Below are 18287 nucleotides of genomic sequence, written 5' to 3'. Positions count from 1 at the left end.
TTTTCTGAATCTAGCAACCATTAACAGTTGATCAGTTTCCCTAGCAAAGAAAGAATAGCTTTTTTACAACAGACTTTCTGACAACAGGAGTCTTGAGAGACTACTGAAGCTACTTTTCATGACAAACACAGAACTTTGTACATTATTCCTGCAGTTAAAAAAAAGAATGTTGTAGGTGTTTTGGAGGGGTTTGGTTTGCATTTTTTTTTTTTTTTGGTTGGTTGGTTGGTTGTTTTTGTTACTGGTGGTGGTGGTGGTTTGTGTGTGTGTGTGAACAAACAATCATTGTGAAGAAGGCAAGTAGTCACACACCTACTCAGTAGGATGTGATAGAGCTGCTGCTGTGCTTTTTCAGTATTGGCTGAATTCTGTGCCTGGGTCAATTTGACTACGTGCCCTTGTTTTGTCTGGGATAGTTAATTTTCTTTCTAGTAGGTGGTACAGTGCTGTGTTTTTGCTTTAGTCTGAGAATAACGTTGATAACATGCCAGTGTTTTAGTTGTTGCTAGGTAGTGCTTACCCTAAATCTAGGACTTTTGGTAAGCTGGGAGGGAGTCAGGAGGGAGTTGTGAGGAAGCACAGACAGGACACTTTATCCAAACTAGGCAAAGGTATATTCCATACCACAGCACATCATGCTCAGTATATAAACTGATGGAGTTGGCTGGGAGGAGCCAGTCCCTACTTGGGGATGGGCTGGGTATTGGTCAGTGAGTGGTTGTGGGGAGTGAAGGGGATAAGATTTGCATGAAAACAGTCTGGGAATGAGCTCTGAGGCTTCGATGCTTAACAAGCCCTGGGGCAATAAGTTGGAATGTTGAAGGACAGGAAAAGTCAAAAAACAAGCCTTGGAGGGATGAACCAGGATATTGTTGTGGCGGAATCTCAGTTGGAACCAGACGATGTGGGGGTTGCGAGAGGGTCTGAGACAGTGGGGTGAAGCAGTCAGCATCTGGACGTGTGCTCAGCATTGTGATTGGACTATTTAACTGGAGATTTTTACAGGGGCCAATGAGATTGAATACGGCATGCTTGTGCAGGTTGGGAAAGTACTGAACTGGGGATAAAAAGGGCTTGATTGTAATAAAGTTGGATTTGAGTCTCCTCATCAACTTGAGTCCTTGTCGTGAAACACCACGAGTGGTGAACAGCAATAATAATTGCCTTTTATTTCAGTTATTAAACTGTTCTTATCTCAGCCCATGGGATTTTTACCTTTTTTCTAATCCTCCTCCCCATTTCATGTAGTTGGGCAGAGTAGGGAGGGAGGGGGAGCAAGCAGCTGCATGGTACATAGTTGCCAGCTGAACTTAAACCACAGCACTGTGATTAAAGTTTCCATGAAGAATATATATTCTTAAATGAGATGGAAACTGCAAGTTTACGGGATAACTCACTGACCTGTAGAAAGTACCATTTTCCAAAAGACTTTATAAATGAGGCTTTCTAGCCTTTTAAGTGGTTTTAAACAATCACTCCTACAATTACATTTAAATGAACCAGAAGATACTGTTGCCTGATTGCATCACATTCTTTCACAAGACCTGATGGTGAGGCCCCCCCAAAAAAGAATACAGAAGCCTAAAGAGAATTTTTAAAAGAATTCAGTTGCTGCATCCAAAATTAAGGTTAGAAGGCCTTGCCCAACAACCACTGAGAAAGATCTAAATTGTATTTCATTTTTATCGCCAAAGTTTCCCAGGCTTCTTAGGTCTGTTAGGCTCCTGTTACCTTCCAGAATGACTAGAACTGTTCTTGTATTGAGCAGCTGTAATGTTACCTCATGCCTAAAGTATGTCAGGGTTTAAATATTCCTGTAAACAACTGCAGAAAGATGACATTGATACGTTTGGGATTTCTCTTACCCTCTTCCATGCAGTGATTTAGTAACTCACTCAGCTATAAGCACAATGTGACTTGGTTCCCTTTCTCCTGCGAGAAGATTTGGTCCAGTATTTACAGAATATGTGCAATATGCGAACTGGAGTGATGAGAGATACTGACACCCACAACTCACCACTTCTCAGAAAGTTTGCTGACCAGCACAACAGATTCAGAGCCCCTTTTGGCACTAGGTATGTACGTATGTACGTATTTATTTATTTATTTATGTATCATTTGGCACAGCTTCAGCAGGAGACATCCTGACTTCTGAGTAGATTGCTAATGTTTTTTACTTATTCTAAAACAAACAATATTTCTCTGATGTATAAATTATGTTTATTCTACTATGAATAAAATCTCATTCTGTTTTCATTCGAGAGAATACCTGTGGAGTATATGAATCTTTTGCTTCTGACTGTATATCATTCAATGCTGAATCTAGGTGTAATAACTAGGTTTAACAGCTCTAGGGTATAACTGTGATGACATAACAACTGCTTCTCAACAAAACCACTCTTCCTAGTGTGGCTCAGCTGTAAGCCTGATCAATGGACACTGAAGATTAGGCCTTCCACGTACTTCTCTTTTAATGATATCAAGTGAAAGGAATAAATTCACAGACACTGGAGATTTTAAATGTGCTGGTTTCACAAGTAAAATATAGTAAATGTCATGTATCCAATTGTAGATGTGGAATGAGTTTATTGATCTGACAGCCTGCATTCCACTTAATTCTAAATTTATAGGAATGCTTTTTTAGAGTTATACATAGAAAGGATCTGATGCTACAGCTTTGAACTACTGTACTGCTGCTACTGATGAAGAAATTGCGATTGGGAAAAACCTGAGATGCAGTTTTCTCGATTACACATGCAGGAATTATTAAAATATTTCAGGCTAGTACAAAAAGTCTGAAGTAAAGCTTATTAAAAAAAAAAAAGAGTCAGTGAAGGCTTTATTTTTGATACCTCATTAAAGAAAAATCTGATTTACCAAAACTGAACTTTCTAATTCCACTTAGTTTTGTCAGACTCCTTTTTCCATTGCCTTGAATTCATATTATTTGACAAGCACATTTCTATTCCAAATTTTTCAATTTTTTTTTTTTTCTGCAAACCCTTTAATTTTCTTCAGGATTTGAAAGAAATATAATTCAAAGATTAGGAATTCTTTCAAAATTTGTCATTCCATTCAACTTTGCTGTCAATATGTATATCACTTAAATTCATGCACCAAACAATTAGCATATACTGACAAATTCTCACTGAACAACATTATTAGACAGAACATTTTATGTCTGTCTTTAGATATCATTCTTAATGGCTACAGATGTATCATTCATGTCCTAATTATGCATTAAACAGTTTAGATGACAATATTCAGATTACAGGTAAATTGCAAATACCTTTGACAATTCAGTGCATGTGAATGGATGCATGATAATGTTTCTGTTCCTCAACTACATGACACTATTTTTAAGTAACAAGTAATAATAAAATGCTAATATGAATTCATGACACTTTAAGAATTACTGATATTTTCATGAATACTAGCAGCTGTTGAAATATTCCTAATTACAAATATCACTCTTCAAGAGTAGCTTATTGAAGTTGAGTGGTTTGTATGCAAGCACATTTATAAAGCCGTTATGTGTTATTTTTCTCTCTTCGATCTTGAACTAGGTTTACTTTTTATTAATATGCATAATACTGGACTTGAAATAGTTTAAACTATTAACCTAATATAATATGTCTTTATACAAGAGATTCAGAAGAGCAAAGAAGCTGTAGAATTAAACCTTTTCCTTACCGAATTAGATATATTGTCTGTCACAGCAGGTATGTCATGTATTATGTGGGAGAAACTGGATCAAATAAATTACTTATTACATCAAATAAATCATCTGGTAAAACTTACTGTATTAATATTAAATTAAATATGTTTAAGAATTCTGCAGCCTACAGGTAGTTAGAAAGATAGTATTTTCTAAGTCTCTATTTAAATTCAATTCACTAAACGTGCAAGGTGTGCACCATCTGGTAAAAGGCAGAAATATTACTTTGACAGCTTTCTATTGTTTTTGTATATTAGGCTGCTTTATGAACCCTGACACTGAAATAGCAGAATGATGGTATACTTAGCACTAGTAAAGTTTTCTTACATTTTTTAATTGTGGATGAAGAGGCTTTTTAATGAGGAGTCTTATAAGGCAAACTATACGATGACTATGATGTGGATCATTGCCATGCCTGTTTGTTAGAACTCTTAATGAAAGGCAGCTTCCTATTACAAATGCATGGAAGTCTGCTTTTGACTATCACTGAAACTTTTCTTATTTTAAGTTGCACAATACCTGTGTAGAATTTATGGCGTCACACAGATATAATAGTAAAATTTTAGCAGTCACAGTCTTTTGCTATGTCTGGCAAGTTTTAAAAATTCTTTTTATTCGCTTTCCCATTGAAAAAAGTTTGGGTTTTTTTTTTGTTTGTTTGATTTTTTTTGTTTGTTTTTTGTTGTGTTTTCTTTTTTCTCTTTGCCCCTTTATGATGTCTGGACAGGCTATCATATTGTCTGGACATTGATCTTCAAGAAACTCAAATATTATGTATATGGAAACTACTTAGTTATTAGATAGCAATTTAGCAATAGGTCTTGCTGGGAATTCTGGTCCAAATATGACACAATGCAAAGTGCTGTGCCTAGTTATATTAAAGGGGCATTTGCACATGATTCATGCTTTTTAATGGCTCCCAGAGCAAGGAAGTGTGCCATTAAGATGTGAGCATGTGGTAGTCCTAAGAAGACTGGACTGGGATTGAGAGAAAGGTCCACTTGGCTGGTTCCCCACATGTTTTTTTTCATCAGCCAGCTTTCTTCCCATTCCAACTTAGGTAGGATGTTAGCTTAGTCAATGGAGTTCCAGTGAGGCTTTATTCTATCAAGGTTATGACCCCACAGAGTCAGGTATAATATCTTGTGTGATTTCAGGATTCTACTTTGTACAGACTGATTTCTTGAAAAACATAATATGACTGTGTGAGGAGCAATAGCAGAACTGTATGAATAAAATTTAAAATGTGGATTTTAAAAATAACCCAAAGCGGCTTGTATTATTTTCTACAAAAGGGAACAAGGCAATACAGAGGAATATTTGGAAGTAAATGAGTACTGAAAGAAGAGGCAAAATGTGTTTCTTGAAGAGCTGTTTGTAAAATTCTTGTTTCCTTTTCAGTTCTGATTGTCTTTTACGTGATTTCAAGTACATTATAGTTAGTGATGTAAAAAAAATCTTCCTATGTAGGCAGTTTCCATCATTAAGGGAATACAAGATACCTGCCATGTTACGCAGTGCACCTAATGTGATTCAGTTTGAGAGTTGAGAGGAGGAATTGCATAGCCAGATATGCACTCTGTCATTTCTGATTGCAATTTTTCAAACGTCTCAGCATTTAGAAACAAAAAATAAACAAAATAGTTTAACCTTTGTTAATTCCTTATTTGTGCTTTACCACCACATCATCAGATCCTAACTGTTATGGTACTGCCACAGAACCATTTGCGTAAATGGAGGTGACATACACATAACAAAATAGAAACAGTATTCAAATAAGTAACATTTTTAGACGTTTATCACATTTATAGATTTTGTCTTGCTGAAGAGTTACATAAAAGTATCTTAGACAAATTTTAAATACACTTAATGACTGTTTTTTAAAATGTATGTCTTTTGATGTCAATGAAAATTTCATGATTTAGGCTGAAGAGAATGCTACGATATTGCATTTTTTCTACAGTTATAGGAAGTTTTTAAGCTACTGAGGTGTTACCTACACATGACATTTCTCAGTGGGCTGAATCCTTTCCTGCATTAATGAGAGGCAAAAGAGGACCTCTGTACTGAAATGATATCAGAAGATATCAGAAGAAAAACTTACTTCTATGGCAGGAAAAATCCAGAAAACCATCACTGTTGAGCTGCCAGGGGTAAGGAGAAAAACGAGTAGCCCCTCTCATGTGATTTTTCTGCACTATCTATCTCAGCCCATTTAACTGGGAGGTGTACAGTTACAGCTGGGGGGAAAGGGGAGAGCCCCATGAAAACCTGAGTTCAGCACAAAGTATAGGAGAAAGCATTGTAGCAGTTGCTGCTGTTGGCAAAGTAAGAAATACAAGGTGCCCAAAGTAAGTAGCGCATCTAACGGCACTGCCAGTATCTATTATGGACAGGACTGCTGCTGATCAATTTATGGAGGGACATTTGGCTTCTGGATAACATCTTCAGGTTATTTAATATCAAGATATGATAATACAGGTAAGTGGAAAGTTTTCAAGGTCAGTTCTGCATTAATTAGGTTGCCTTTATCATCTATCTATCTTCAACATCTGGCACTGCTTTGTCTTTCAGATGATATCCTTCAGCTCTGTTTCCTTTTGGAATGTGATGTACCTACTCTTGTACAGCATTAGCAATATACATCAATGTACACTCATCTATAAAGCAGCAGTGTTTGCTTTGTCCCTTTCTAGGCTGTCTCACAAAGCATCCAAGCTACATAATGAAAACCAAAATACAAATTGTTTCATGTCAGATAACAAAACTAATGAGTCTAACATACAGCAAGCAGTACTTGATCAGCAAATGTAAGAAAGTCTGTGACAGATATTATGACAAGTCAAGCTTACAAAAACAGAATCAATTCTGTGCTCATATGAATAGCAAGTTAAATAAATAATACCAAAAGCAAGATACATATTCTACAATAACCTTGAACAGTTTCTTCTCTTGTAGGCAATTTTCTTTGCTTGTTTGTTTGGAGTTGGTTGGTTCATTTCAGATTAAAATATTTTTACAAGTTCTGAGAGACACTGTGAAAGACAAAATGTGTATAATTTTATTACCTTTTCTGTAAAATGTAAAACTCATAATTCTTCAAGAGAAACTGTTCAGCTGAATTATTCTTATGGAGATATACTGTTAACGGCATATAAGGCTATTTCTTCTATGTCTTAAATAAATTAAAGTGGCAGCAGTTTGATTTTTCATTCCCTTTCTCAGCCACTGACACAGGGACAAATCAGTATCACTAGAATTTATTTTCATTTGGAGAAGGGGTGGGGAGAAGAGGGAAAAAATCTTGATTTCTTAAGACCAATTAATTCAAAGACAATATTGTCTTACTGAAGCAGCATGAAGAGCAAAGAATAATCTGAGACTAGGATCTGACAAAAGCTTCATGTAAATCAAATCTTAAATATGGTTGGTACAGGCACACCATCTATGTTAGATTACTGTTAAGCAGGTATTGGCAGGAAACAAACTGGAGTCTTTATAAACTGTGAGAGAAGTGATTTGTCACAGTTTCACTAATTTCAAATGTAATCAATGCCAGGTATAATTAACATTTTATACGGTAAATATGGCTAAAGGCTAACATTTAAGGCATGATATGGAAATAAACCGGGAAATTCATAAATCCTGAATTTCCCTGTGCTAGATTACTTATAAAATCATTAAGTACTTCCTGTCCAAAATTCGAAACATTTCAGTTTTTCTCCTCGAGTGTAGTTTCATAAACCATGGTATACAGCAGTATACATATCTACTGATTCATGTAATCCTGAAAATTATTTGATTCATTGAGTGCAAAATAAGTTATCATTTCGTTTGTTGCAAAGACATAGTGATGGTCACAAGGTAAAGCCTGGACTAAAGCAGATGCAAGAAATAGGCATGAAGTGGTAAGCAGATATCTAGATTCACATACTTGCCAGGTTATCACAAAGTTTCTGATGCTTTTCTGCTTTTTAGGGCCTGTTGAACACTCTTTTTTCCCTTTTCCTATAAAAAAGGATTTCAACAGACATCACACTATTTCAGAATTGTTGACTGAGGAATAGGAAAAGGAAAATTAGCCAAATACGATAGAAAAAAAAAATAAGCAAGGGAACTCCTGAATTACAGCCTAGATGAAAGAAGCTTTTCCAGGAATTTATTATTTTCTCTCTAAATCAAGCAGAAGAAAACTTTGAGCCTAGATTTTGATGCTCCAGATAGATGTACTCCCCACAGTGTTAAAATAGAAGGAGGCAAATAACATTGCCACAAGCACACTTTATGCACTTGATTCTAAATAAATAATTTTTATTCTGGGGTTGAAGAGGGAGTTGTTTGCTTGGTTTTTAAATTCAACTAGCTGAGATGCAACACCAGCTTCTGGGTGGCTAAATGATTGTGAAGTGTATATCATCATAACTAACATACACTTGCCAAAGGTAAATTTGAAAACTACATAGAATCATAACATGTTTTGGGTTGAAAGGGACCTTAAAGACCATGTAGTTCCAACTGCCCTGACCATGGGCAGGGAAACCTTCCACTAGACCAGGTTACTCAAAGCACCATCCAGCCTTGCCTTGAACACCTCCAGGGAGGGGGCAGCCACAACCGCTCTGGGAAACTTGTTCCAGTGCCTCACCATCCTCACAGTAAGTAGTATCTTCCTAATAGCTAATCTAAAGCTCTTCTGTCAGCTTAAAGCCATTTGCCCAAGTCCTTTCACTTCATGGCTCATGCCCTCGTAAAAAGCCCCTCTCCAGCTTTGTTGTAGGCTGCTTTATAGGAACTGGAAGGCTGCTGTATAGTGTACCTTGAGACTTCTCTTCTCCAGGCTGAATAAGCCCAATTATTTCAGCCTGTCTTCATAGGAGACCTACTTCAGCCCTCTGATCATCTTCATGGCCCTTCTCTGGACTTGCTCAAAGAGATCCACATCCTTCCTGTGTTGGGAGCCCCAGAGCTGAACACAGTACTCCAAGTGGGTTTTCATGAGAACTGAGTAGAGGGGTAGTATCACCTTCCTCGACCTGCTGGTCACACTTCTTTTGATACAGCCTAGCATACGATTGGCTTTCTGAGCTGTAAGCACACACTGCCAGGTCATGTTGAGCTTCTCATCAACTGGACCTTCTCCTCGGGGCTGCAGTCTCTGCCCAGCCAGTATTTGTACTTCGGATTGCCCTGACCCAGGTGCAGGACCTTACTTTGTTAAGTTTTTAAAAGCTTAACTACTTCAAAAACTCCCAGTTCCGAAAAGCTGCTCATATGAAGAAAGAATTTTACTTTCAAGCATTTGACATTTGAAACAAAACAAAATAATTTGATATGTCAAAGACAGACATGGATCAGTTCTTCAGTGGCTATGCTGAAGCTACTGCATTATCAGTGACATTATAGAAATCAATATCTGCTGGGTAATTAATTTATCATTTTTTCAACAAATATTCTCTTCCAGTCATAGATAATAGGTGGTCTAATTGCTCTACGGTATTAATACAAAAGGTGTTGAAAACCTTCTGTATCACTTGCATCATGAACAATTTTTTACTAATGACCTAAAATAAAAAATACTAAAACTGTCAGATGATGTTGGGCACTCCAATATACAGGATTTATTATGTGCATAGATTAATTTACAAGCATTTTCATTTGTTTCACTAATATATTTTTTTATAAATATTTTTCTAAAGATTTAGCATGACACAATGGCTTTATCTGTTATCTTCATTTTACAGTCAAAGAACTAAATGAAATATCTTTGATGATGAAATATAATCTAGGATTGTGGCACTCGGCATTTTTCCTTTAATCAGTCACAGCAGACATATCTTACTATACTAGATCAAACAAATTGTACTTCTTATTTAGTATGAATCTAGTGAAGCTGAATAAAATACATTTTTTTCTTCTGACTCTATGGCTGATAATGATCAAATGGATAACCAGATGGCATAATTTCTGAAAAACTTCCAAGACACATACTGTAGCATATGCAAAGACATATTCATAAAGTGTCCTATCTTTCTGCACGTATCTCAATCAATTCAAGTAAAAACTGGCACAGAAGCTACTGTTTTTCCACATAACTTGACCCTCAAAACATATAAATAACAAATCTCAGAATGAAAAATAACACCTTTTAACTATAAATGCTACTAGTTTTGAAATTTTTTTATCTGTTCTTCATAATTATTTTATAGCAGGTTCTTTAGAAGACATAACAAAATTTAAATACTTGAAGATGTATAAGTTTGAAAATGGACTTTGTTAACTTCAGTCAAAGTAAATTGATTCTAAATAATACTTATTCTAAATAACACTTATTTCAGGAGGAAATTAAGGCTTCCACAGTAAGCTAGTAGAAGGCATCTGAATTATTTAAATCCTTTATAAGGGAAAACAGTAGTCAGCCTTCAGCAAACCCTTGTCTACACAGGTGAATCTCTAGTTTTGCTTATATATATATGTATATATATATATACACACACACTTCTTGTGTCATAGAAAGTTGGGGGATTTTGGTGTTGACAAAGTTTTGGGGGTTTTACTGTTGTTTTGGTTTGGTTTTTTTTTTTTGGGTGTGTTTTTTGTTTGGTTAGTTGGTTTTTGTGGGGGTTTTTTGTATTTTTTGGGGGTGGGGGAGGTTGATTTTTTTTTTTTTTTTTGTGCAGATACCCATGGTCTTCAGTGTTGTTGTTGCTAAAAAATATTAATTTATTGAAATCTTTGCCATTTGCATGGTAGATCAGATCTCCTGAACAGAGTGGTCTGTCACTCTCCAGATGACAATGGGAATCTCCCTGGGCAAAATCTCTGGAATAACGTCTTCAGCTGGATCTGGTCAGACACCCTGAACTGCCACTCTAGCAGTTTTTAAGAATATAGCTGAGCCAAGGCTTGTACGACCACTCCAGCATATAAATTATCTACTTGTTATTGATTATCTATGTACAAAACACTCCTGCCATGTAATAATTACTGTAACTGTAGGTACAGTTTCTTTGGAATTACTGCAATTAGCTCACCTATATACAGTTTGGTAAATCCTGTGCAAAGAGCTGCCTATGTGAGTCTCTGGGATGGGCAGATTCTCCACCCAGGCTAGTAGTTGAAGCATACATTGAAACACACATGTTATGTCTAACAGATGATTTAGACACAGCATGAGCTGCCTGACGAATTTCTGAGACTGAAATTTCCACCTAGAAAGCTCCTCTAAAAATTTGGCGGATGCTTTTCTGAAGCATTCTGGTTGAAGGCAGCTAGAAATTCAGTCACCCAAGGTACGAATGACTAAGTATGCTGCACACATACAGCAGGAGCAATACTTGCTGTCTCATACAACATATGCCAGGATGATATGACCAGTCATATCAACCTGTTCAGGACAGGACAGGTCTAAGTAGTGTGGGTGTATGTGTTTATGCATACATTTACTGTGCGATTTAAATGAGAGGTGAGTAACAAATAATATTTTATAACTGCCTTTCAGACATTTACAATTTCTGCTGTTCATGTTGGCATTGTGAAATGGAGGATCATAGGATCATAGAATCATAGGATCATAGAAACACAGAATCATACAGAACGGTTAGGGTTGAAAGGGACCTTAAGTATTACCTGGTTTCAACCCCCCTGCCACAGAGAGAGGCACATTACACTAGACCAAGTTGATCAAAGCACCATACAACCTCACCTTGAACACTTCCAGGGATGGCAGTCACAACTTCTCTGGACAACCTCTGCCAGTGTCTCACTACCCTCACAATAAAGAACTTCTTCCTAATATCTAATCTAAATCTACCATCTTCCAGTTTAAAGCTATTACCCCTTGTCCTATCCCTGCCTGCCCTTGTAAAAAGTCCCTCTCCAGCTTTCTTGTAGGACCCATTTCCTTGGATTTTCTGTTGTTACAAGTCATTGCCACTATGTATGAGCTAGCATTTCCTGCTTCTTACCTGGTTACTGTGCCTGCAAGCACAACTGCGTTTTCACACTGGAGCTTGACTGATCCAGGCAGGAACCTGGAGGAAGTTGTGTCAATCTGCACTTGTCCCTGTACACAAGTATTGAATACACTTATCAGGTAGGATTTAGTTCCTCAATAACACACTTAGATGTAGGAAACCAAGCATCTATGATAATCACTAGAGATCTAGTTGATAGCACCAGAGGAGATACTCATCTTATCTCAATGTAGTTATCTATGTTTGGCCAGCTATCTTGTTTTCCAGACCCCATTGAGTACATTTCTTTTATCTCCATTGACTTAGGCATCCACTTCAAAATAGACACCTACTTCTAGATGGATGGAGTTGCAACAAAATAATACTCATATTCTTTAATTTTCCAGCAATTTTCTTCAACATTTTTTAAAGATGAAATCAACAGTTTGTGTTCAACAATAGTCACCTCTTGTACACCCTAATCATAATAGAGAGCTTTTAAAGCTATATCTACAAAAAGATTATCCATTGATTTAGGTGGTCTTCTTTTCAAAAGCCCTAAAGAAATTTAGATATTTGATTAAATAAAAAAGAGAACAATTCTGTATTCTGCTGTCTTTGCAAACCATTTTTATTCAAGTACAGAAAAACTCTCTTCAAAAAATACTTTACTTTCTATTCTAATTGCTGCTGCAGTGTAAAACCTTTTCTTTTTCCCAGCAGAGGGTGGGTAAAGAAAATGTTAAGAATTCCTTGTGGTTATTTTTCATTTAAACTACAAGCTTTCCACTAAAGAATAAAAATCTTTTTCCTCATAGAAAGGTCGCCACAATCCAAGAACTATGAACTATAAAGTTCCAGGTATATGTAAAGGCTAAAACTATATTTTAAGCTTTGCTTGAACTGTTGATAATTATTCTTTAGTTTTTGAATCAGTACTGCACAAGTCTGATACTCCAACTCTCTGTGAAAACGACTTTATGAGCCAGCATTCTGCAAAATGACAGAGTGGCTTGATGACAACTATAGACACAGAAAATCCAGCAGGATGTCCAAGGTTTCTTGGAAGCAATGCTCCAAACAGAACCACAGTCTTTGTGTAGGAAAATATATGAAACTTTCTCAGCATAACAAATCTGGTTTGAGCAAGATTTAAAATTATTTAAGTAGCCTGCTTTCCTCTATAATGTATACTTTGACAATTTTTTGTATATTTTCTTTCACCTGCACATTGTTAATGAGCACTAAAGGGGTAGTTCCTTGCACCAAGGCTGGCTGATTTAGAATGTAATTACTATATCTAATTAGTAGTATATATTTAGAAAACAAAAGCAAGAAGTTTCTTATTTGTTGGGTGGCTTTTTTTTTTTTCCAATGCTTAAAAAAAATCTATTTTCAGATGCATCAGATTTCAGCATTATGCACAATTCACAGAGTTTCATATTGCCAAACTTCAGGGTTTGCAGGTAATGCTTTTCCACTTCAGTTACAATTTTTCTCACACTCCAGACACAGTAGATTGACTTACTGAGAAATTTAACCTAATTCATGGAGAAGGAGCAGTGTGTAGCATCTAGGAGAGAATGCAGTCTCTAGAGAGAACATGTACTCATGCTGTGTCATGATTCATGTTTCCTACCACATGCCCTGACCTGTGGGAACCTCTGTATCATGGTGTCTTAGCCTGTGAATCCCACTTGTCACATGATCCAATCTGCAGCATCTCTTGAACTTCATCAGAATTTAATACATCTGACTGATTTATTATACTGTTTTCTTCAAATTAGCTTGAATTCAGTTTTCCTGTACTGTCTTCCAACATAAAAGTATGAACATTTTCTGCACCTGTGGTGACATTTTGTTGTTTCACTGCACTTGGTTGATCTCTCAGATGTCAAAAACTTTGTTCTACCAAAAACTAAAAGTGCAATGTAATCTTTGAATGTGACTTTAGCTTATCTCCTCCAGGTATTGCCAGAATCTAAATTCCTTATCTGGTAAAACCAGAAGCAGTTTAAAAGACTAGCAATCGTAGATAAATACTATGTACATTTTTTTGCTTCACTGTTCTTCCTGCTCAGCAGGATCCTATTATCTCATGTGGATTTCTCCAGGAACCCAAGGCCTTGAGTCTCCATATACAGATGCTTTGCTGGGAGGTCTCCTTCTCACGCCTCTGCAAACGGTTTTCTCCTATTGCAAAACAGTTTGCCTCCTGGTGCAAAATGCATCAGGGCCCCCTTAGCTTCTAACAAAAAGCCTTCTGTTTACCACAAAACTTCTGTTGGTTTTGACCTAATAATTCATCACTTGGAGGAGTGGAACCAGTTGTCACATGAGCTGCTGCCTACCTCCCAAAAGCACCTACAAAAGGAATTTTCTTCCTTGAGCCATAAAGAAAATGTGATTTCACATACTTTTTTTTTTTCTGACACTAAAATCTGTCTTAAAGTATCCCTATCATCCTTGGTCACTCATTTTTGCTCTAATTGCTTTTTTTAATCACTCCTGTTGCAGTTCACCTTTTATAATAATTGAACTAGCTGTTTCACAGTAAAGTTGCACAGGAAACCTGCACATTTTTCATTTAAAACAATGCAGAAGGGTGGGGGATTTAAAAACTGATTTCAACTTGTTATAGTTAAAGGGAATCAGGTGGAACAATATGCTGACTTGATGTCTTGGCTAGAAAACACTAGGTAGTTGTCAGTGATCTTTGATTTTCTACTGTGCCAACACAACTGTGCCAGTATAACACATGCACTGGTATCCATTGCTTGTCTCTTCTACAGTGAAAAGAGATCTTTTCTGAACTAAAAGAAACAATTAAAGCGGCTCTATTAAACAGGTAAACTAGTTACAAGATTTAACAAAAGTAATGTAGAAATCTTCCACTGTCCAGTTGATGTGTTCTAAGTGCTTGAACCTATCCAACCAAAGAATATTACATTTAATAATTTTTAGTGTTACAATGATTTTGAATGACAAATGTTTCAAATGATTCATGCCAGTCTGTTTCCACGATGAGGAATTAACATTCAATTTACAGTAATTACTTTGATATCAGTATGGCATGGCTGAATTTATTTTCCTATTTCTGAAGACAACATTTCAGGTCTGTCCTTCATCTGCCATTTACTGTATGCAACTGATTTCACGTCAAAGACAAGAATTACTGAACTCAAATAAGAGTAGTTTACAATAGTGGTACTAGCAAAGTTTCAGTCATACATTCTGTTCTGATTTTTAATTTGATTGCTAACTGAAAATATTGTGTAGTCTTTGCACACCTGTGCTTCCATTATCCTGTACTTACAAATTTTATGATATTTTTCTGCTAAGACCTAAAGTATTTTCTTAAAATGTAAACCAACCAGGTAGTTTGAGTTGAGAAAAATTATATTATCTCCCTTTAAAGATCTAAATGGATTTTGATTAAATATTCTAGTGCTGAGCAATCATATACATTGGATGAGGTTTACATTCTTAGGTGTTGTCCTATATTTGGACAAATTGTATTGGATTGTCTCTGTTCTACTTATTTTTACACAATAAAAGTCTACCTACCTTATCTGCTCATAATTATCCCTTTGACTACATACACTCATGCAGAGAATGATCATTTCTAGAGTGTGAAGATTTTATCCTGGCTAGGAAAGAGTTCTGTCTTCTCAATGCAACAACATAACGCAGCATCAGTATGTTATCAGGTGCAGGGCATCAGTTCTTGCTACAAGTTCAGTTATTATATACAAATATATATCTAGTGTACTGTTTTTCTTGGTACAATGAACACTTGTTTTTCAACATATCTTTTTCTTTTAAGAATTCATTTCTTAGTAAGCATTCATAATTCCAAAGTGCTAGGCAGATCTTAACTAGTCCAGCATACACTAAAACTCCCATTAGTATATGTTGGATAAGAATTTCAAAAGTGCTAATTGAATCGATGAAAGAAACCCAATCGGGGCTTTTTTTCCATACAGTAGTAATAATATTTTCACTGATATTTTAAGAAATAATTATCAAGTATGTTAAACCTAAGCAATGCTTATACCACAGCTTGAAATGAAATGCACAATTTATTAAAAGAGTTTACATATTTATGCTCATTGCATTTAATTTGAATATTAAATACCAATATGAATTTGACCTTGATTTCTGGGAGATAAATTCGTGAATCAGTAATCTCATTTCTTTAGGGTTCTTCATTTCAGCGTAAATTTTGTATTACAAACAGTCTCATCTGGGTAGATGTTAAAAGAACTATGACAATCAATTTGTAGATACGGGTAGCAAAAATGTTAGATCCTTATAGAACAAACTGCTGAATATTTTACCTAAGTTGAGGATGTTATTCTATTGCAAGTAGTATATGCAGAGTGAGTTAACTTCTGATTGAAAGTACAAGGATATAGCTTCCACCATACACAAGCTGTGCATTCATTACAAGGTTTTTCATATCATCCCTGAAAAATCTTATTCTAGTGCATCAGAGTCCAATACTAGGCTGAGTCAATAGTAACACCTATGTTCTTACTACAGAATAGACAAAAAAAAAATAGTTTTTAAGTCACTTATAGACTAGCCAAACACAGTTTCTTATACCATGAAGACCATTTCTTAGTTTTGTGATACTATTGGGCAATTTTAAGGCTGGAGGTTTCTTGGTAAGTGTTCTGTCGCATACTAATTCCTCCTCTCTCATTCTCTAATGTAACCTAACAATATTTGGGGGGGAGCTGGTAAGTTACTGGCTAAATTCCATGGAGTAGAGCTTTTGCTTTTTAAAGATGCTTCATAAACCCATATGTAAACCTTCAGTGTAGCTTTGCAAATCTAACCAAGTGGTGCTCCTTTTACAACACATTCTGTGCTGCCCTGGTTAAATTCCAGTGCTAGTAGCTGAGTTCATGTCTAAATGTCCTTTGCTGGCTATTTGACTGTTATTCAAGGATGTAAGAAGGTGGATTCCTGCTATAAAATCTGCTATAAGTAGTGTTAGGAGTGGAGGAACCTGTCACAGTCAATGCTGGACAAAGTGAAGTGCTACAACATAAAATGCCACGAGCCCTAGCGCAAAGTAGCGCCAAGTCTGACAGAAGAGACTGTGATTGCAAGACACTCTGGCTCAGGAGCTGGATATTCTTTTTCTCTTTTTTTAATGTTGTCTACACTACTCCTAGAATTAACATCATAAATTGCGTTACCAAGGTATTCTGAGAACGTGTTTTTCTGAGTTGTCTATATACCTTCCACAGCCAGTTTGCTATATGGCCCCACACGTGTAACAGCCAAACAGTTATAGGATTGAGAGGGTCAAGGCTGGATGACGGCTACAGCTACATACATCCCACAACCAGTAGCAGCTGTCTAGCTACAGCCTGACTGTGGTACCTGTATGAGATGAGTATCCTCCATACACCACTAAGGTACAACAGTATTCTGTACCATGGTTGTGAAAATAGAACTCCTGGAGGAGTCTGTGGCATTTCTTTATTTTTAATTCTGAAGTCTTTTTTTATCAGTCCTAACTCAGTAAAGCATTTGTTCATACTGTTCATTTTGAACAAGGCTAAATAAAGGTCTGCTTTTAGCCTGTAGAGGCAAAGCCATTTTAGCTTACATCTAGCTAGCCTAGGTGTCAGGAGCAGCCAAGATGTGACTCAGACTCCTGCATGAAATGTTTAACATCACTGGCCTGTACCCAGAGACATGGGCAAACCCAACATTTTTGTTAGCACTGTTATTTAAGCAGATCATGACCTTTGCCACAGGTTTCATAGAGTAATCTTTTAATCAGCAGGATGTGAGCAGATGCTGACTGTCAAGCAGATTTTTAACTCTTTTGCTAGTCTAAGGTGTAGTCAGGACACTGAGCTGAAACGTACAGGATAAGCTCCACAGTTTGCAACAGCTGCTGAGGAAAACAGCTGCTACAGGCACAGTTTGTCCTCGCGGTGGAGCCCCTCTTGCCCTCGGGGCTCGCAGGGCTGTCTCTCACCCGGTTCCCCTCAGCCCTGGCTGCCGGGCACCGTTTGCCCTTCCTTACCCAGGCTTTCCCCGAGGCGCCCGCCCGTGGCCGAGAGGCTCAGCTCTGCCCTGCGGTGGGGCCGCTGGAGCCGGCTGGGACCGGCTGGGTCCAGCACCGCTCCACACAGGGGACACCGAGGCAGCACCCATAGCACCTACACTCAATACACTAGCAAAACTAATGTATTCATAAGCATAATATATAGGTTTTCTTCCACTGCAATAATACCTAAATGCTGCCCAAATTAAACTACAAATACAAAATACAGAATCTGCACAGAACATATGTGGTTTTGAAGGTAGATAGCTGGGTGAATATGTGAATATAGAAATAATAGTCATCATCTTTAGAGTAAAGGTTTTACGTTCTTTTCCTGCTCTCCAAACGTACTGAATTAGGCTGCCAAGACCTCATCTCGCATCTGCTATGCTGTGTCTTGTCACGAGTGATCATAAACAAAGTAATGTTACTGAAAATGCCATCAATGTGATAAAGTACACCAAACCAAGTATTTCAAATTACGCATCTGCGGATAAGTGTAGGTCCCTTTCCACAAAGGTCTGATACTTACTGGCTCAATGAT

The sequence above is a fragment of the Lathamus discolor genome, chromosome 2, assembly GCF_037157495.1.
Source record: "Lathamus discolor isolate bLatDis1 chromosome 2, bLatDis1.hap1, whole genome shotgun sequence".
NCBI classification, from domain to species: Eukaryota; Metazoa; Chordata; class Aves; order Psittaciformes; family Psittacidae; genus Lathamus; species Lathamus discolor.
This window is presented reverse-complemented; position numbering follows the sequence as displayed.